At 42.3% G+C, this 22,209-nt stretch overlaps 1 protein-coding gene and 1 long non-coding RNA gene across 2 annotated transcripts in view; both read left to right on the top strand.

Annotated features, from left to right (window-relative positions):
• Positions 1-5,758: 5,758 nt before the first annotated feature.
• Positions 5,759-15,805, top strand: LOC147044923 (uncharacterized). Its single transcript, XR_015068341.1, has 3 exons — positions 5,759-6,184; positions 10,851-10,991; positions 14,873-15,805. It is a non-coding gene; the product is annotated as an uncharacterized LOC147044923 (long non-coding RNA).
• Positions 15,806-19,528: 3,723 nt separating this feature from the next.
• The window catches only part of myt1lb (myelin transcription factor 1-like, b), a 62,000-nt gene continuing 59,319 nt past the window's right edge, over positions 19,529-22,209 (top strand). The window contains exons 1-2 of the mRNA XM_085932383.1: positions 19,529-19,912; positions 20,173-20,444. The gene's annotated coding sequence lies outside the window, so the exon portion shown is untranslated. The remainder of the gene's footprint in view (positions 19,913-20,172; positions 20,445-22,209) is intronic.

Raw genomic sequence — 22,209 nt, 5'->3', positions numbered from 1 at the left:
GCGAGAGCTGTTGTCATGCCATCGCTCGCATCTATAAGTAGCTCTGATGAAGCCAGCAGCGAGAGGTAAGATCAAGGCAAATAATCATCATTTGCCTGTGCAATCATAATTTCAACTATGAGTGCTAATGTAGAGTTATAAGCAGCAATTATGTGCCTTGATTAAAACCTAGCAAATTACAATAGAGGATTCAATTACATGCTGGAGACAAAGACACTGTGTTTGGTACTCTTACTGTGCTGTGGACCAAGAGATTTACAGAAAGCTGCCTGATTGTGTGCTTGTCAGATAATTGTATTTGGGCGCCTCTGATTGTTTTTCCAGACGCAATCTTATTTCCTTTTTACAAAACCTGCAGCCGACTCAAAAGGCTTGTTTCTTCAAGATACAAGTGTGATATTTCAAAGTAGTCATGAATATGACACTGAGCTTTCAAGTCATAAGGACATCAGTCACAGTCAAATGATGAGCACGGCCAAGTTGCGCTTTATGTTTCGCCAAGATACCGAAATGGTGCACCAACTGTACCATTTTCAAGTTTTTATGACATAAGCGATTCGCAAATGAAAATCTTGTGCGCCCATCCGGTCTTCTGCTATTTATTGGTTAGGTTCAACTAACTTTGAGCAAGAGGCAAGAGTTCACCCAAATTCACAGTCCTGAACTGGAACGTTATACAATATCCATGAGAATAACAGTATTTATGCTGAACTGATTCATGCTAACTCATCAGAGAAACCAGATTGTTCCGCTAAGGAATTTCACAATGTATTCAAATGGAGTCCTCTGGCGTCATCTCTGCCTTGTCAAATCCCAAATGAGCCTGAGATCTCAACAAGAGCAATGAATGAGTGAGCAGGATGAAGAATGGCTGGAGGAAGCATAGACGGATAGAGGAGGTAAATCTAAGACTGAAGAAGAAATGCATTCGGATGGACGATATGTTGATAGGACGGACAGGTGGTCGAGCGACTGCTAAGCAACAATGTAGTTCATGGAAGAATATGCAAGGGGACAATTCAAGGTCCCGTGGTGCTATTTTCAGCTCTATTTGTATCAAAGCACTATTGATTAGTTGACAAAAAAGATTGATTTGATGTATATTGATAAGAAACACCTGTAAAAGCAAGTGTGTTTATGACCAAATAAAACAGCGCTATGATTTCCTGCCTTTTCGAAACACATCACTGAAATACAATCACGGCGCCGTTGTCTTGTCAACAAACCTTATTGCCAATGCTTCCTCCAATTTGAGATTTTATAAATTGAATTAGAATTGATTTAAAGTAACCCCCGTGTAACCATTCTATCTCTCTGTTTGCATTGATGTTCATGCACTTGCATTTGGAGTTATGTTAAATTGATTGAAGACGGCGATTACAACCTTGCAGCGTTTTCTCTTGGCTGCCGCAATGCAAATCGATGGCTGAGATTGTCACAACAGCTTTTAATTCATCTGTTTTTTTGCGCTCCTCAACTTAACTCCTTCACCGCCGTAGACGAGAATAGACGTCAAACATCAATTTATACTGGCCTGCCGTTGAGCAGAATTGACGTCACTTTGCACTGAGCTGGCAGTGAATGAGTTAAGCGTCACTCTTGTGAAAGGAAGAGAATAAATGAATGCAGGAAAAAGATGATGCCTCAAGGCAAAGGGGAAGAGAGAGCAGTGGAGATGGAGGGGATGTCCACAGGCTTAATGCACCCTGAACGCTCTGGGACATTACTGATGCCGGTGGGTTACTCCAAATCGCTCCCCTCTGGACCGCAGGAGCGTTGCACCCCCTGGAAGACCTAATGGCTCATTGAAAGGGGTCAAAGGCGAGGTGCTTTGCTTCATTTAGCAGCCGACTCATGATGGATGGATGAATGGAGGGAGGGAGCAAGGGATGTCGAGGAGAATGGTGTCCTGCTGTGCGCGTAGGGAACAGGGTGCCACCGGGGGACCTCCTCTTGGTGATTGTCAACGCTAGCGGCTGGTAATGGGAACAGACGCGGGTGGAGTCAAAAGTGAATAATGTGTTAAGTCAAAATTCCCCCGTGAATTCTGGCTTCGCACGGATACGTAAGGCTCGATGTCGACGTAAATTACGGGATGGACTACTATTTGTCCATTTGAAGGTGGCTTGACATGATGGAAAAAAAAAAACACCCTCAAATAATCAAGTTATTTCTGCAACCGTGATTTTAGCTCAGGATCTTTATGGAGAAAGCCTGCTCTGTTAGCTTTTTGCCATGTTGAATAAATGCACCTGAAGGAACTCTGAACTTGATAAACTATCCAGTGGCCCGGTCGGTCCCCACTACCACCCTGTACGAGAATTTGAGACGAATTGCAAACCCAAATAATGAGGATGTTACTTTGCCAAGAAAAAGTCATTTGTGCATTTTTCGGGTTTTGGACTGAAAGGATGAAGAGAATTGCGCAGACATGGGTTAGTGAGAAAGTTCTCAGAGATGGAGAGAGATTCAGAGGCTGTGTGGGAGGAGGCAGCTATGCGAGCTCCTCGGAGAGACTTGGAGGGTGAAAGGTCATTATTGACTGAATGAATTTTTAAAGAGGGCCCTCGTCTGAGGGTGGAAGCGAGCAACTGTGTGCGTGTGTGTGTGCAAAGTCATACGAGATTCTACCACATCTTTTTTGTCCTCATTCAGTTTGGTGCATGCATTGAAGAAAATCTTTCACAGGCGGCTTCATCCCAGTATGATTTGACTCTGGTCTACAACATTTTCAAAAGCTAAGGTTATCATAATTGTATAACAGAAAACAGGTTTTCTGACCAAAAAAATTCAAAATATGATCAACGTCTTTTACAAGTGTTAGCCGTTTTTCCCGTTTTTAAGTTTGCACGCAAATGGCATTAGTGAATAAATGATTGCAGTAAAACTGAACCATATTTTGGAAAAATCTGAAATTTAATATTTTCACAGTTCTGGAATGTATTGCAAAAGTTGACTCAAGCTTCAGCTTGCCTATGAAATGTTTTCCCCCTCAGAAATTGATCTCTCATCAGGTCTTTGTATTTTTATGATTTTTGTTAGTCAGATCTCATCAGAACGATAACCACAAGGTTGTAGAATCAGGAATTGATTTGATTGTATGAATGTATATTCATGGCGTATATAGTAGCTCAAGTCCAATAACATATTTAGAGCCTCCATGACCACGCAGCGCAGCCTCTATAACTTCCATCTGCCCAAGAAACACTATATTGATTGCCCTTTTACAATCAATGCTGAGCTTGATTCCAGAAGAGCCTCGGAGAGGGGAAAGCTTTGAAGAGAGCCAGCAGAGGAAAAACAATACTTGGTCCGTCTCGTCTTTGCAGAACTTAAGGCCACCAACATGTGGGGGTGCAAGACCAACCGAGAGTGTGCCGAGAAGCCAGAAGCCAGGATATTGTTCTTTTTTTTGGGTTTGTTTTTATTTTTGCTGGAGAGAAAGATGACGGGAACTTGGCAGTTTGTGGATGCTGCGGTGTGATTGGAAATGTACCGTATGGTCAGTGGCCGTGGCAAATAGCAGATGAAAGAGGGAGGAGGGTATTCAATCATACTAATGAGGGAGTAGAGGGAGGGGATAAAAGAGGATGCAGCTTTGGCAGTGGTGGGCAAACACCCAGCTTTTACAGACACCTCCTTCCAACCACAATTTTGGTGTCTCTGCTCACGCACACACTCCCGAGAGCAGCCGCACTCATTAGCGCCAAAGACCGGGACAGAGCTGAAACAGCAGCTAAAAGCCCCCCCCACCCTCCTCCCTCTCTTTGTTTCATTCTTTACTGGTATGCCCCCCCCCCCTCCCTCCTCCTCTGTCGCTCTTTATCTCGCCTCCTTTGTCTGTCTCTAATGCTATCATTGGCAACCAATTTAACCCTCTGCGTTTTGCATTTACTCTCCCATTTGCTTATCTTTTATCTGTATCATCTTGTGTATTTATTTCCTTTCTTCAACTTCCATTCTCATCTTTCGGCCCCCCTCCCTCGTCTTTTCCTCTTCTCGTCACCTCGCATCCGGTCTTATTTCCTTGCCTGGATCCGTGCTGGTGTGGCAGAGGGATGATTTTGGGGATTAGGCCAGTGGCAGGGTTGTTGCTGTGTCAGTCTAACAGGCGGGGGATCTGGACCAGTGCTCAGTGCAAATCCCTTCTTCCATGCCTGTCTGCCTGGCCAACGCAGAAGGAGCTCCTTCTTTCTTCCATCTTGCATCTCGCTAAACCTTTTCCCCTCCTTCTTCATGGTGTTACTCTTTGCCACCTTGTGGTGTCATCACATAGTATCTCGATATAATGGTAAAAAAAAATAAAAATTGCCAATCAATCAATTTCAGCTTTTTAAAAAAAATTAAAAAATAAATCATCACCAACAATCACAACTAATGCTACAAAAATGAAAAAAGAACAGAAGGGGTTGCCATTCTAATATTTATTTTGTCAGTAAGTTTGAGCCTCCAGTCCAAGTCCTTACAGACCGCTGCTGAAATGTGCAAACAGTCAAGACTGCGGCACAGCATTTTTGAATTCAACCTTCAAACACATACACACACACACAACAAAAACTTGTTTTCAAATGACATCCAAACTGCCTTTTCATTGTACAAACTGCTGTCAAGAGTGTGAAGCTTTATGAAAATACTGTTTACACGATTTCTTTGAATATTAATAAAGGAATCAACCTTTTGAGTGACTTTTCACGCACACTTTTGCCAGGGGTCACTGACTGATCTTTTATGAATAGTCGCCTATTCAAGATGTAGCGCAACGTTCTTTCAAATTTCCATGAAAATCCGTTTCTACCTAGAACCTCAAATACAAAAAACTTATTGTATTACAGCCACTCGAATAACACGTGGGCCACTATTTTGGAAGACAGAGCATCTGCGAGGTCTAAGTGCGGCTGATCCTGATTTTCATGCAGGCGCGAGGCTCGCTGAGAATGTTTGCCAAATTGGAAGACTGACTCCGCCAATCTGGCCGTTCCAATGCAACGTTGGGAATGTCCTTGAAGGTAGCCTGCCAGCGTGGCCATGTGATGGCTGAGTGGCAATCGAAATTTACACCTGCTCAGAGCACGTCTAAATACAGGTGCGAGGTAGAGTGCTGGTCTAACGTGATTCGGGAGAATTTGCTCGGGGGCACAGGCGGACAGATACTGAGCTCTGCAGACATATTTCCATCAGCAGCGGTTGTTATCAGATCATTCTGTATACGCTCACATTGTCAGTCAAGCACACATTGCTTTACAATGACAAGAAAGAAATCCAGAGCGGCATTTTAAAACAGGACACGGTAGCTATGGATACCCAGGCACTCCCCCAAGTGCTCCACGGGTGGATGCCCGCGTGTCCTAAGACTTTTGTCCATATACTGTATCTGTCCACAGCTCTGACTAAGGTCAAAGTAAAAACAATATGAGCTTGACATTTACTTTCCAACCGGTGCTTCCTGGAAGGTGTAGCAAGAGTTCACAGATTGCAGAGTGGTGTCAAACAGCCTTGAAAGATGATGTTGACTTTTCTCACACCAAACACGACAGTTCAGACACGCACACACACACGCATGAAGTTAAGCTCTCAATTATATATTCTTTCGATTGAATGTTTTGATTCATTTGTCTTTGCGGGCCACATAAAATGACCCGTATCTGGCCCCCGGGCCGTGAGTTTGACACCTGTGGTCCAAGTGAAGACACCTGTGTTCATGAAGTGGGCGTGTTTATAAAGAGCCCTCCTGCAGCATTAGTTGTTGCAGTGAGTGGTGTGTCAACAGAGCAGATGGCCCTCCTTGGCTTTTGTTATTTTTTTGTTGTTAGTCTCCACCCAGTTTGGGGCAATTGCAAAGGTTTCACACGAGTACCTGCTGCTGTACGAAACATGACATCCATGCGGGGATATTAGAGCACATGCTAAGGCGGTGGCTCACATGCATGACAAAAAAAAAAGGCAAAACATACACAATTCTTCCGTTTGCTTGTTTGATCAGAGCAGATCCTGCGCCGCTCTTGCTCGGTGGCAACAGAAAGTGCTCGCCCTGCATAAATGTGCACCGACGGAAAGACGAATGTTTAAAAGCCTACAGGCGGGAAGAAAAAGAGTGCTGACAGAAAGAGAAAAACACCCTGATGGTTGCTTCACATTACCTTGGGATCAAATGGATGCATGAGATCTGGAGGATGCTTCAGGGAACGTGAGTATGATGTCACCACAGCCGATAATTAGCTCTGCTCAAGTGAATGTGTTTTTTGTGTCTCTGTATTCTTGTAAAAGTGTGGACCTGACATATACTACATACTTATTGGCTAATCACGGAGGAAGTTGTAATTTAGGGGAACATTCAGGAGGCAGAATGTGCTCTGCTTGATTTCCGAATGCGAATGGCTCTCTTTGTCCCCAGTCGCCTAGTGCGTGCATCGGCACACCTTCTTTTTTTTTTTTTTTTCTGAACAGCCTAACTAGTTTTTGGACTTATCCCGAAATTGTGATTACATATGTGTATTTATTTTCAATGATGATGATGATTATTATTAAGGGATGCATATAAAAGTTTATAAAAAAAACAACAACCCCTATATTGGCTGTTGCATAACATTTTAACATTGAACAGCCACAGACAAGCTTTTACACACAAGCAAAAAAAAAAAAAAAAAAGTGCAAGGGAGCTGCGCTGCACTCTGACGGTGCCGCCAAACAACCTATCTGTCTTTCAAAAATGAATCAGCCCTGTGGCTCTTTCCCTTTTTTTACATTGAATATTTTCATATCATGTAAATCTAATGTTCACATAGATATTTCTGCATGGTTGAACATAAGCCTCCACATATACCCAATGTAAGAGGCCTGTTTACACGCTGGCTGCTACATACTGATGCGCTTGCACTTGATTATACAGGACGCTTTGGGCCATAGCAAGGCTGTCGTTCCTGCCCATTGATCTTTAAAGGACCTTGTGCTCTTTGCATTCAAATAGCAACACATGTGTTCATGAATGCTATTAAAAGACAACACAGGTAAATGCATGGATTTACCTTGTTTTGAAGAGCTTCTTTTGTCTCATCTGAAAGGTGTTTATCCATCCAGATCATTTTCTTCTTTCATAGTTGTTTTGTTTATTCGATATTTTTGTGCTGACATCATTTGAATATTTTCTACTTGTCCACAGAGCAGCCCTCTAATTTCAGGCACTTGGTCTGCGTTCTATTTAAATTGTATCTTGCATGAACAAAAATATGATTGACAGGTTGTATAGTAGTCTAAAATTACTTATTCAAGAAATGGAATTGGGCTTTTGTAGGGTTGGAGTGTTACCTTAAAATATATGCATTATTATGATACATGTCTAATGTCTTGCAAATGTATATAGATTGCACAAACGTGTGTATCACACATTACTTTGGTTCAAGTTAGGAGGGAGGACCTGAATCCTCTTTAGCATTCTATTTGATGCTCTTTGTGTAGCATCCTGCAGGCTGTGTCAGATCACAAGGGAGGACCACACGTGCAGGACTGGTGTGCGAGCGCCACTTGTTCATACATTTGGAGGGAATTGCTTATGTAGAACTTCAGCCATTGCTGTGTGCAGCAATGTTGGGTGTGTGGTATCATGGAAAATACAAAAAAGAATAATTTATCACAATGCCCTCATTTTCATTGCCAAGGTATTTTAGGCATAAATCATGGATCCATAAACTTTCATCCCAAAATGATTACAACAGGAAAATAGGTCTTCGTATCAATTCATGCTGCCATCAATGACCATGTCCAGGTGTGAAGAGAGAATTGTAGAAGTAATAATGAGAGAATACACAATGAGTATAATTTCAATCATGAATGATTCATATGTTCCGGAAATTAGGACTTCATTTTTTTTTGTGCGTGTGTGAAGATTAGATTTAATTGGAATGCAAATACTATAGAAAAAAAAATATCTTTGTGAGTTCAGATTAGTTTGAAGAAATCTGCAAAGAATTCAACAAGTACAGTATGTGAGACTAAGGTTACTGAACTAATAAAATAAAAAAAAACAGTTTAATGGTCTAAATGTGGGAAGGAGGTCTGTTAAAAAAATGAAACAACACATTGTTCGTTTTAACTTTACTGTACTTTTAACAGGCTTTTATGTGCAATGCAAGTCTGAATTAGCATCATTTTGTATGTATACCAACCTCAAACCTATTCACAGTCCTGTAAAAGTTTTTTTAATTGGCTCAGTGCTACGTATGGGCGAGCCCACTCTGGCTAGAACTGCAGGCTGAAAAGCTTTGCCAAATGATGGCTCTGAGGACGCAATGACTGTGACCTTGGCTGAACTTGCGAGCGCTTGACTCCAGCTGGGCAACCATTAAAGAGCTCCACAACAGACGCCGCCCACTGAGGAGAGCCAGGGGTCACAATCTATACATGCAAACACTCGCAGACACACACATGCCTGTTGCCACACAGTAAGACACAATTACAGCAAGTGGGGGCAGTCTTTGCACTGGATTTTCACTTTTTATGTAAAGCGTTTATTTTTCATCATGTATGTCCCTACCATACTGTGTTTTTTTTTTTTACCTTGGTTTATTTCGGAGCTCTTGGATTGATGTATTGCTGGCATATTATGGGATTCAACATTCTCTCATGAGTTTTCATTTCTGCATTGAGTCACTGAAATGCAAATTTGGTCACTTCACAATGTCATTTTGTCAAACTACAGCCGTCAAATTTTACTCTATACGTCTCGGCAGTCATTTTAGAACATCGGGGAAGACTTGAGGCGTATGGTGTTAATTGGTAGATAAAACTAGAGGCTGGCAAAAAAAAGTCTCGAAACAGCGTTGCACTATCACATGGAAACAGCAGTTATCAACGTTGTTGCAGATAGCTACTGTGGTGGGCCGCTGGCTGGCTGGCTGGCTGGCTGGCTGGCTGGCTGGCTGGCTGGCTGGCTGGCTGGCTGGCTGGCTGGCTGGCTGGCTGGCTCCTTGTCCTGACAGGAAAAGAGGAAGGCTAATTTTGTCTGTCTGCAGCCGACCCACTGGGGCTGGCTCAACACTGGCATGCTGCAGACACCGTCTCACAGCATGCCACCTCTCTCTCTCTGTAGAAACTGCTCGACTCCGACACCACAACCGTCATTAAAGTGTTCTGGCTGATCACACGCTTTAATTGGACCATACCACTGACCTGGGCAAAAAGTGTGCCCTCTTAACTCAGCTGCAGAACACAGTGAACACACAAATAAACAAGAAATTGGAATATAAAAAAAAGAATTACAACAAGGCACAACTTAAGCATGCGTAAAATATATTGACATTCTAGAATTCCTTCTAAAAGCTCCAGTTTGTAAAGCTATTAAATGACCAGCGTATACAACCATTGTTTGGCTTCCACATGTTCTCCAAAGTGGAATGTAATTTCTAGGCGGAGGTTGTGCGCATTTCAACATTCTCTACGTAGCACCAAGGGACCTCAGTGGGTCGTTTCACTTTCACGCTTTGCTGAAGAAAAAAATGACGACCATCTGACAACAGTTGCTGCAAGTCACCTTGGTGCTGCTTTTATCTGGAGTAGCATAGCAGATGATTCAAGGTTGTTGCCACTACCAAAAGAAGACCTCATGGGACAATAGGGTTCCTCTCATCCACTATGCTGATTTTTATTCAAAACATTGAAAAGCAGCTTGCTGATAATGAAACCTTCAGCATTTGGGATAGCTGAAAAAGATTCATAGTAATAAAAAATGCTAGCAATGTTGCTTTTTTCAAAATTAAGTACAATTTGTAGTTTTAGTAATGACAAAATCGATGCAAAATTTGTCCTTGCGAGCCCACATAAAATGATGTGTTGGGCTGTATCTGCCCCCCCCCCCCCCGGGCCTTGAGTTTGACACCTATCTTTTAATGTGTGCTTGCCAGGTGAGAATGAGGTATTTGGCGACCTGAGGAAAATAAACTCTTCACTTTGGACTCATCCACTACAAAGTGAATGGAGTGCTATATTTTTGGAGCCTGTCACTCACAGGCTGGTTGAAATGTCATCTCTTTTCAGCCCTGTGCGTGCATATGTGTCACCTACTTCACAATCTGCTTATACTGTCTTACACTTAGGGGAAATAAGGACCTTTTTGTGCTCTTAATTCAAGGCACAAAGCGAAAAGTCACACACGTCTAACCTCTGTGTTGATTTATTGAAAGATTGTCAACATTTTTTGTCACAAGGATCCCCTACACATAAATAATTAACGGACTTTTAAAAGGTAATGTGAAATCGTCACATACAAAGCTCTTCTCTGCCATAAACAAGCTTATTGGGTGTTTCACACACATTTGTTTATAAATGTACTTTTTATTTGTTCAATTGAAGGTATGAAGATTTCACTAATTGGAAAAAGTTGTGTCCTAATAGGAGAGAAAAGTTCGAAATTGCAAAGATCATAATGTAGATCTCAAATTGACTTCATGACAGTAAAGACGATAAACAAATTCACTTTTATAAAACCTGCTGGTTCTCTAACACCATGAGCCCTGCAATATTTTCGCAGACAGGCAACTGTGTGCTCGTTTCGTTTTGGTGCTGAGGCAAGACTAGTTTACCAGTTTATTTAACTGCTCATTCTGTGGACGAGGTCAGAAATAGGAGCTGGTTCTGCTAAACAATTCTTGCTAAACAATTCTTGCCCTTGGCTACAATGGTCCAAAACCTTCACACTACATATATACAGTACAGTAGTATATCATCACTCCCCCTGAATATATAAAAAAAAAAAAAAAAGACAAGCCCAATACTCTGAACTCTGACCTCAGCAAGCAGAATATGTGCCAACTGTTTGTGCCCATAGACATGCTTGGCTGTTTTTTTGTGTGTCCCTGCAGCCGTCTGGCACTCCTACTAATGACCTGACCTCGCCTGTTGCCAAGAAACCCACTCAACTATGTTGCATGTATATTCATCACATACAATGGAGGCTTTGCATTTTTGGCATGAGCTACCACACAAAGTCCATCTACATGGAGGCGAGTAAATCTCTTACTATTTCCATTGCACTGTACTGTTTGGTAAAAAAAAAAAAAAATCCATCAGAGAAAATCCAGTGGGGTTAAAAATTACACAATGTCCCAACTTTTTTGAAACTGGGATTTGTAAAAAATATTTCCAATACGTTTCTAATTGTTACATAAAAAGTGTATGCAGCATTGTTCTTTTAAAAGAGGGACTAGAAATAAGTGTTGAGCTGTTAGTAAAAGTATTTATGCTACCTTATTAGAGTTACTCACACTGAAAAGGTGTTTTGTCACGCCAGCGGTGTTTTCTGAAGGTTTGCCTAAAGTTCACAGCATGAAACTAAGTCTCAACAAGTTCCCTTTGATTTCTATCGAAGTAATGGATTGCCAAATCGATTGTGATTGCTTGCGTGTGTGTGATTCTTATTCCCTTACCAAGCAGCCAATCAGCATGGTTCTTTCTCGGTTAACCGTTTTTTGTTTTTTTTGTCGTCAAGTGAATGAAGACAAACACTTCCAATAAATGTGCTCAGCCATGCGTTCAGAGAGTGCTCTTGTAGCCAACTGTGAAATCTTACTGTAACCTTGAATAACCCAACATAGTTTAAGCTCTCAACACTATGAAAAGAGAAAATGAGCCAAAATGAGGGGCTGTGTGACCTAGCTTCCGTCAGGCATTCTCATTACCAAATATCACATTGGGTCAGACCATTTTAAAGCAACAAAACGGAAAATACAAAATTCTAATTTTAAAAAAACCCTCATGATTCTCTTCAGTAAGCCCATTAAGAGCCTCCAGTGAATTAGTTTGTTTGGAACACTGAGAGCTGCATACTGGGCTGCAGGTCCCCAGATTCGTGCTGGCGGATATGTCCGACGTCACGCAGAGACGTAACCTCCACTGCAGCTGCAAAGACGAAAAGCCGCCCTTCACTTTCTCCAAACTTTGCAGCAGCAAACACAGCGGCGCCAACGCCCACCTCCCGGCAACCTTCTGTCTCACAATAATGCAGCTACTTCAACAACAGTCATGATCATTTTCAAGGTTTTTCAAATTTCAAATCATGCAGATTCATTAGCGCTTACAGGTCTGTTGTGGTTCGGTCCTGGTATTTGCGCTTTTGCCATGACTAGGATGATGTTGGAGAGATTGAAGCACAGCCCTGAGGATCTGTTGAAGGTCTCTGTGAAGACCGGAGCAAATTGGTCAGTGCAGATTTTTAGGCAAAAAGGGAGACACTCTATTTGGCATATTAAACGCACCATCCTTTGCCTTCCGGGCCGCCTCCGCGAATCCATTGAGTGTTGCCACTTCTCCGATTAGCATCTCTGTAAAGCTCTGATTTGTTAAGTGATGGGGGAAAAAAAAAAAAGATCTAGAGTAAAACTCCCTAGAGCTTAGTAAGTCTTGTGTACAGTGATGTGCGCTGACATTTATGAATGGTGAGACCTCTGAATTTGAATATGAATCCCACACAGTATTTGTATGAAGGGCCCCCTTGTCTCCCCGCCACTCATGCCATACCCTCAGAGGTCAGTCTTGGTACGACAACAAACATCATTACATAAGTAGTGTGCTGTTTTGGTCCCTTTATTTATTCAGGTTTTTTTTTTTCCTTGTGTGTAAGTCCTTCTCATTCGAAAAAAAAAACCGTTACGATGTTAATAATTGTGGCCCGTGATAGCAGTTGGATTAGAAACGATTGTGCCGTAGTATCGCTTTCACAATTTAGTGAAGTGAGAAGCCCAATCGCTACTCATGTATAGTATCTACCTTGATAGCTGCTCTACACCTCATCTTCACATGGCGACTCGGACCCCCTGCGAGTGCGACAGTGGAAAAAACGGCGGAACTCTGCAGGAGTTGAAAATAGGATGGGGGGAGCACAAGTGAGGAGAAAAAGAGGCTATGATTGCCAGCCAGCATGGAGCCTGTAATTAGCCTACTGCTGTACGTTGTCTTCACTCTCCCGGCCATTCACACCTTTCTGAAACCTTCAAACCTGTGAAGAAAATCTGGAATCAGAACTTATATTAAAATTATTGAAATAAAGGAGGTGTCCTCCTCTTTAATAGTTATGTTTTTAAAGTGGTGATTTATTTTGTATTTGTGTTTTCTGCATTTATTTTTTTTTTACAAGAAATGGTATAGAACAGAGGATAACTTAGTTTTGGCGCTTAATTGAATTTTCATTTATTTCAAAAGGAAACATTATCTGGATGTATAAACCTTTCAGGTTACAAACTGGCTGACAAAATCAATTAGGCTCGTAACTTGAGTTCTCACTTTAAATTGCTTTGGACAAATTAAAACAATAATAGTAATGCCTGAGCTAATGAGTTAACATTATTTTGCTGTAGGCATCCAAGTGTGATGATCCTCTATAACCCTTTTTTTAACATCTCAACAGATATTTCAGATTTGAGAAATCCTACAAGGTACACTTAAATCTAATGTACGTGTTGTTTTAATTCCTCCTGGAGTTTACGGCGTTCTAGAGATGACCAACACAGCACACCATATCATTAAATGATAATAATACTTTGCTGATTTTGTTGAAAGAGGAGAATCAGGCTAACATTTTGCTAGGTAATTTGCTATGTGTTTACCAGTGTTTTTTTTTTTAATCTTACAGTATGGCTTACCCACAATGTTTTGCAGCTGAGTGGAGTGCATGTGCGTGTGTGTGTGTGGTCTCTCCTATCATGCCATCCATTATTTACAAGTGGTTAAAATAGGACAGCCTGGGCTTCAAAGAGATCTGACTGAGAAACGCTGATATCTTCCTGGGTCTCCCATCCATCCACCCACTTTTGCGCCATCCTCTCAACAGCATCACCTCACTCCATTCTCCCAATTCTGATTTGTCCCTGTTAAATTTCCCCCCACTTCTTTTTTCAGTACCACTGAATTTCCTGTTTCCTTAAATCTCAGCAACATAGCGATCTGGTCAAATTTGCTTTTTTTTTTTTTTTTTTTTACAACAATAAAACAATCCTGAATGTATTATTTGTGCTCCCTAAAATTTAATAACACGTCATATGGAGACTAGATATAAACAAAAATGACTTCATAAAAAAAAAAAAAAGACATTCTTTTTGTAGAACTTGTGTACACTGAGTCTGTCTTGATCTCATAAAATACATTTTGGCTTTACTAATTTCCTTTATGACTCCCACCTAAGCGCATGCTTGTGATGCAAAAATAAAAAGATGACCCGGAAAGTACGCACAGTGTGCATAAAAGATGAAGAATACGTAAGGGTTAACAGTCAGCCTTCCACAATTCCTCGCTCTTGTCATCCACCCTTCCTTCCTGACTCGCTCCCTCACTCTTTAAACTGCTCTGTGGAGGAGTGTGTCCTCCCTCTCTTGCCGCCTTCTCTCCTCCCACTTGTTCACCACCCATTTCTATCTCTCTCTGGCCCCTCACTCATTTTTATGACTGTCACTGGAGCCTTCCTCGCACTCTCTTGCTACCTCTTCCTCTCCGTCTGTGTGTTTATGAGCACTGCTATATTGAGAGCGTCTGGCAGGCAGACACGGAGGAAGAGAGAGAGAGAGCGAGCGAGCGAGAGTGATGGAGAAACAATGACGGACTTGCCAAAGATACGGAGAAGGTGACATGATATCACATTTATTATACAACAATATACTATCTACTTGATCTTCAAATAGTAGCTTCTTAATGAAGTGAATAGTAGAATGGATTTCACCAAGCAACATGGTACTGCCCATTTGCCAGGCCAACAGAGTTATGTGCAGTGCCTGGACGACGTGTGACAAACACAAAGAGTTACCGTCTTCTCCGTCTGCACTTCCAGAGAGATAATACACACACATGCACACATATATCACTCCATTTTTTTTTTTATCTCTATTTTTTTTTAAAGGAAACCACCCGAGGACAGAGACAGAAGGCGTGACTGACGAGGTGTGCGGCCCTTGTGCTGATTCAGTGGCTTTGCTGCAACTATGGTGGAAGAGGTCCTTCCGGAAATACGTATATGAAGAATATAATACCCTTGGTTGCCAATGGCTGTGCCTAAGACTAACAAACTGAAACAAACCGGACGAAAACATTGTGTGTGCCAATCCAGACTTTTCATGTAGGAAAAAAATTTTCCGCTCCCAGCTATGACACATGGCTGGTATTTGTTTTACACAATTCCTTCTATTGAGCGTCTGGAGTACTTTTTAGCTTTTTGTTTGATCTTAAGATTTCTTCTTTGAGTTTGTTTAGTCAGCTTTTCACATATTGACCCTTCTTTTTTTTTTTCTTGGATTACTACTTTATTATCGCTGTCATGACATAAAAAGCAGACCAGAGACAAATACTCACGCTCCAAGATTCCGACTTGCACCTTGCGTTGCCGCAACATTCGTACACTTGAGCGCAAGTCAGCAACTCTGATGTTTCAATATTTGAACTTGCCCAAAATGGCACAAGCTCTTGTGAAGAGCTTGACAGAGTCAAGTAAACTTTGAGCGGCGACGACACCCCACTTGGCCCGTCCCATCACGGAAGGTTTTGATTCACAGGACTGACAACCTTATTATGCGGCACACTTATTATTGATATTACGCCGCAGAGGCGCGGTTGCCATGGTCACAGAGCGAGAGACATTTAATTTTCTCTCCTCCATCATCATTATCTATGGGGCCATCTGTTGTGGAAAATGAATTCAGCCTCATTTGCATGACTGATAAGCACATTCTCATTCTTTATCTGTCCCACAGAAGGTCATATGCCATGGATTTTGGGGGTAAAGAGAGAGAGAGAGATGGGGGGGGCTGTGAAATGATGCAAGGTTTTAGTTTTAGTATTAAGGTGTACAGGATCGTTGGGGTGGGCAGGGGTGGGGGGGGGTAATGCGCGTGTGCCTGCATAATCCATCGGCATGTCGGATGTTTATGTATGCCCTCTTGTTTATACTCATGCCATGCCTTTGTTCTCATTTGGATGCTTCTGAATTTGCATAAGCACGTTTGTGTGTGGGTGCTACTTTTGCATTCAGTCCAATTTAACAGCGACTTTTTTTTGGGGGGGGGGGGGTTGTGCATGTCTTTGTTATGATATAAAAATAGACTTTGTTTGAATATACACTTTATATGACTAATGCTATATAGAAATAGAATCCATTAAATATAAATGCAGTTGTTGTGGTTGAAGCATGCGAGAGTGAATGTTTGCTGCCTCTACTGATGCCCTTTGATTGACTGCCAAGCAGTCCGGGGTGCAATCTGCCTTTTTGCCTGTCAGCCGGAGTCAGCTCCAGGTCTCTGTGACCCTGAGCAGGACAGGAACAATAGCATAATGAGAGATGGATGAATATTTATATCGTCTTTACATAAAAGTTACCTAATCAATTGAATAACAATTGATATAACGTCCTCACAAATGACATGGCCCAATTGGCTTGATCCTTTAATGAAAGTTTCTATTTGCGTCATGCAGAATATTTGCCACAATAATGTACATAGCAGAAGATAAGAAGTATCCTCGCTACTTGTACTTGTTCTTCTTCCCTGTGGCATCACGCCGCCCATCACGGGTCAGTCCGTGTACCATTGCAGACTTGTGGCTTTGGGGTCGAAACTGGTGATTGTCGATAGGAATATCGTTAAGTGGGTGGTGTGCTGCAATATTTTCCTCTAGATTTTTGTTTCAGCCCACGCAGTGAGTCTATTGTTCACACTTATCTAAAGTTACTAGAGGCTAGTTGCTAACTTTGTTTGACATTTTGGAGTTGGTTGACACCATGCAGTTGGACTCTAATTGCATTATTCTCCATTCTGTCGAAATGTTTCAGAAATGGAGTTCAGACTTCCACCAACTTATATGTACATACATACTCATCATTGATAGCTAAAGAGTAAGTGTGCAAGTTTTGGTGCAAAAAAAGTTTCTTTGATATAGTTTACAAGGTATACCAACTTTTTCAATGAAACGGTATTAGTAATTACCAAAATACTATAATCTTAAAGAAAGTATTTAGAAGCAATTTAACCCAAATATTTTTAACGCTAACACTGTATTTGTTATTGTTTATTCATTTTAGATTGGCATTTTTAAAGTTTCCCACATAGTCCAAATACAATTATTTTAAATCCTGAACAAGAAAAACAAAACAGGTTTACTCGAATCCAGTTCTTTAATTAAAATAGTTTAAAAGCCCAGTAAGCCGTCTGATTGCAGGTCCAGAATATTAATTCCTCATTCCTGTCAATTCCTGATAAAACTTTGAGAGCGCACAGAAACGGAAGAGTTAGCATTGTAGTAACTGGTGATACTGCATGGTCATTGAGATAAATAATAAGACTGACCCGCCATTGTACAATGGGTCACCGTGACCTATATTTCACAAATGAGCTTTTGGAATCATCAAAAAGAGAATGATCTCATCTTTCCACTGATATATGCTTATGAATTATGCTTTGGAGTTGGCCGGGATTCTGCAGCGCACATCTCTAATCATTACACATGATGACCAATCAGAGGGCAGTATTTGCAAAACAATTGTTGCCATGCTAGTTTAGGGTGATTACATTTATGCAGCTCATTTTTCCAACGCTTCACGGTGTTTGTTTCATGACACTTTAAAGGAAATGAAATTGGTTTGAAGTTTGACCTACCCAAGCATTATTGCCCCGCATCTCGAAAGCTACCTGAACAAGTTCAGACTCATTTTGCTACGGCGGTTCACACATTTTTTAAGCACTGTAATTGCAAGTTCCCTCTTCTCGACACTGTATGTCAAAAGGTTAAATGGTGATTACGTCTGCCATCAAGAGCTTTTTATCTGTCGTGTTTAGATCACACCACAGGTGAGTGCATCTTTCCTGCTTTCCTGGTCGAGGTCCTCGCGACGGCAGTATTCAATTGCGAGGGCACTAATGTATTCATCCAATGAATGCGTAGATTCAAGATATATATATGTGTGTGTTTGTCCATTTGTGTTACATTTGCCATTCCACACTCTTTAACACACACACACACACACACACATGGAAGCAAATGATGATATGAAGTTAAAGCTTGTTATTCCTCCTCTGTCTTCCTCCCAATGCAGCAGCAATGCAGTTTCTCTTCCCTGAAGATTTGACTCTTCCCGCGCTCCCTTTTCTCCCAGCAGCTCGTCTCCCTCAATCCCAGTGAACAACAAGTCTTCACCTTCTCCCACGCTATTATCTCCAGTCCCACACTGCACTTTTCCCTCCTCCTTCCCTTCCCTTCACTGCTCTCTGCTGCAACTTACTTTTTACTCTGCAACATCCACATCTCCAAACTCAGTAACATCTCTTTCCCTCCGTCCCCCCCCCCCAGCAACCATCTCGTCCTTCATTTTGTGTACACTCTCGAGCGGTAGACGTACACGAGCGGTGCCAAGTTGTCTCGGTTAGAGTAAAAAACCTTGAGAAAATCAAATTCAAGCCAATAACATTTCGGACTATTTTGGATTGACAGAGCACTTGTGCCTTGACACAAATGAAAGAATGAAATTCAGTAAACAAATGAAAGGACGCACCGTGTACTGAGATGGTGTACCTAATGAAGAGTCCACGGAGTATACGATAATTAATGAAATTTGTCATTAGTGGACATTGCTTCACTTCTGTTTATTGGTTTAACAATAAATGAATCATGCTGAATTGGCATTAACATAGCCAAATAAGAAGTGGAATTTACTAATACAGTATCGGATGCCCACAGGGTGTCTGTGTGTCCCAACCCACCAGAGTAGTTATCATGTCTTCCTCAATAGCCTGGCAGCATTGTTGCAAATAGCTGTTTGTTTTTCTTCTGTTCAAAAAAGAAAGAAAGGGGGGAAAAAAAAACAGTGGCATGCCATTTGGTAATGAGGAAGATTGAAATAATTTCCCCTTTCTTCTGATTGGCCATATTCTTCTCTTACCCCATTTGATTGTGAACGATCACAGTTTTAAAATCAAAACAAACACGCAGATGTCAGCGATGTGACATCATGCAAGGCGTCGGACGCTTTTGCACACAACTGTATGTTTTTCCCGAAAATTCGATGAGCCTCTTTTGAGGTTCCGTGTTTGTCCCCAGACGCCAAGTGTATCTTTTTTTTTTCCTACTATTTCACCTTGGTAGTCTTTATTCAACCTCCTAAGAATGATAAAGAAAGCTTGACTTATACGCCTGCATCTCTTTTATATACGGCATAAAAATAATACCGGTACGCGAGAGCCGCTTTAAGGACACACCAAAACGTGTCTCCGGATTAAATGCACTGCACATATTTCGCATGAGCCCGCCCGCCCCCCCCCCATCATCTCTCGTCTGCCTCTCTCGCCTTCCCTCCCTCCCTGGCTCCCTCCCTGGCTCCCTCCCTCCCTGGCTCCCTCCCTCCCTCCCTCCATCGCATCCCAGGGCCCGTGGGAAGAGCAGACTCTGGGAGCAGACAGTCTGCAGCCCTAAATATATGTATAAGAGGGAGAAGGGGAAGGGAGGGCACATTAGCAGGCAGAGGAGCAAGGGAGAGCGAATGAAGGGATGGAAGGAAGGAGGGAGGGAGAACATACTGAGTGGTGGAGGACATACATTGCACAGTGTACAGAGAGAGCCACAGAACAAGGAGGGGAGAGGAAAGCAAAGCAAAGAGGGAGCATTTGGGGTTTCAACTCACATCCCTCCTCCTCCTCCTCCGAGAAAACACATGCTCACACACACTCCGACTCTCTCTCTCTCTCTCTCTCTGACACACACCTATGCATAGACACACACACACACATAGGCAGAATTGCTTTAGGGTATACCAGTCGGCTTTGGCAATCCTCCCCTTTGTTGTTTCAGCTATTGGTTAGTCTCGGCGTGCGCCTCTATCGTTGGGGAGGGTGTTTTGTGTTTGTGGAGTCTACCGGGCGGGCAGCGTATGGAAAGGATGCAGCTAACGGGAGCCGGCCGGGTAAGTCCGTTCCTTCCTTGCCTGTCTTTCTTCATGCTTGCTACTCTCCATCGCCTGTGAGCTCCACCAAGCTCTCATCTCTTGCTTCCTCAGCCTCTTTCTCAGTCTGCTTGACATCGTCTCCTCCCAACTGTGCTCTCCCCATCCTCTCTCTCTCTCTCTCTCTCTCTCTCTCTCTCTCTCTCGCTCGCTCTCCCCCCTCCGCTCCCTCTCTCCAGGCTGTGCCTCATTGGTGTGTCCTGATTCCCTTTTTCCATTAGGCTCCGGGCCCATTGGTCGCCCGCCCGCCTTCCAACCATTATCTCCACTCGTCCAGCCCTCTGTCATCCTGTCTCCCTCCGCTCTGCCTTCTCCCATTCCCAGTCATCTCCGAAGTCGTAAAATAAAAAGAGTTTGCGTGCAATGCGGGAGCAGAAGTTTGCACTGAGCGCATTAAATGAATTGGGGGAGAAGTAAAAGGGAAGGCTGTCAGAAAGAAAGAAATAGAAGGAAGCACATTTGGGAGAAAAGTTGAACCAGAAGACTGCAGCTGGTAGGTAACTTGCACTTCTCATAAAGATAAGCAATATTTACATTTTGGACAGAAAGCAACACATGGTTGTGTGTCGTTACTGGACGGCTGATCATTCTTGCATGTTGACTTGAAAATGATCGGAATAATGCAATCCACATTTCAAAGTTTGTTTTCAAAGTTTTTTTCCCCCTCTATAGTGGCTGAGTGAATAACTCCATGCAAATGCTCTGCGTTTGGGATGTTCTATACAAATTGCATTTTGCAGAATTAGTGTTTGATATTTTTTTAAAAGGGTTGCTTTAGTTGTCATCTGAGATATTGTTGGATTCTTTTTGGACGGAGCTGTGAGTGCCAGCAAATATAACTCAAGACATAAAATAGGGTCTGTAAAGATAAACAAAGTGAGCTGTTTATATTTTTGCTACCTCACCCTGCAAATTGTTCCAATGCAACATTGCATTGAGATCTAATTGCGCTCTTAAAACGAGAAGAGTTCCATGTAAACCTATCAATATTAGCACAATATAAATATGATTGCGCAATAATGAGTCAACTAATTGGATGCAAAACACTATGTTTCATACTCTTTCAAACAAAGAGGATGCTGTGAAATTGTGTCCATTTTTCTTTGCACAGTCACCATGTGGGGACAGCTGACTTGGCATAAAGTGAGAGCATGTTCTTTGGGGTCTTCCTCCTCTGCTAATATCTTGGCTTGTTAAGAAGAGACTGGTGTTGTCGTGCGGCGGCGGCGGCGAATGTGTCGCACCACTCCAGTGCCTGATGTGCTTTGCGGCGGACGAGCGAGCGGACAGGAAGACAGGCCCCACTGATTCAATTAGAGAGGGAAATCACGCTACCCTGCTTGTACTGAGAGCAACATTACATGGGGACCCCCAGCCCACCACTGCCCCCAGCCCTCTCTCTCTCTCTCTCTCTCTCTCTCTCTCTCTCTCTTGCACTCTCTCGTTCTTGCTCTCTTGTGCTCCCTTTCTCGCTCTCTCTGTCTCTCTTTCGTGCTCCCTTTCTCTCTCTCTGTCTCTCTCTCTTCCTCACTGAACTGTCTGGGCAGAGCTGAAATATATATATAAATATATACATATATATATATCACTTCCCTTAAAGTTCCACTTTGGACGTTGATATTTTAATCAAACATTTGTATCCAAACACTGTTTGGTGATAAGAAAGACAAGTTTTGTAGAAGACAGACAATCAAGTTAAATGAGTGACATTCTCTAGTCCAGTCTCAGGATGGTGGAAAAAGTGAGTCCACTTCCTTCTACTGCAACCTAATGAATTGCAAAAAGCCCTCGGGGATCTCCTGCATGCAAATAGTAGCCAATGCTCGTGGTTGCTGGTGGAGATGTCGCATGTGTTCATTAGCCATGAAGATTTGTTTAAAAAAAAAAAAGTGACCATTTTGTTCAATAGGTTTGATTTTTAATGTACTTGTAGACATCCGTGAATATTCGGCTTCCGATTGGCCTTTAGCTAACCAATCAGCGAAGGTAACAAGAAGTGACAGAACGGCAAAGAATAATGCAAGACAAAATCTTGAGAAAGTTTGAGAAGATACCTGGGGAATCAACTTGCTCTTCCAGTCTTCTCAATGACGTGGTTAGGCAAGGGCAGAGCGGGGGATTGATCCATCTGAGCAGACACAATGTCAATACTGATGTCTGCTCAGTGTGAGATGTGGTTGCTCTCGTGTCCTTCACTGAAACGTTTGATATATAGCCGCCATCAATTAAGCCGCCTTCATCATTGAACTCTATTTACT

Source organism: Syngnathus leptorhynchus, chromosome 15 (genome assembly GCF_054491065.1).
Source record: "Syngnathus leptorhynchus isolate UIUO chromosome 15, UIUO_Slep, whole genome shotgun sequence".
NCBI lineage: Eukaryota > Metazoa > Chordata > Actinopteri > Syngnathiformes > Syngnathidae > Syngnathus > Syngnathus leptorhynchus.
Note: the sequence above shows the minus strand (reverse complement) of the source record. Positions and strands in the feature narration are given on the sequence as shown.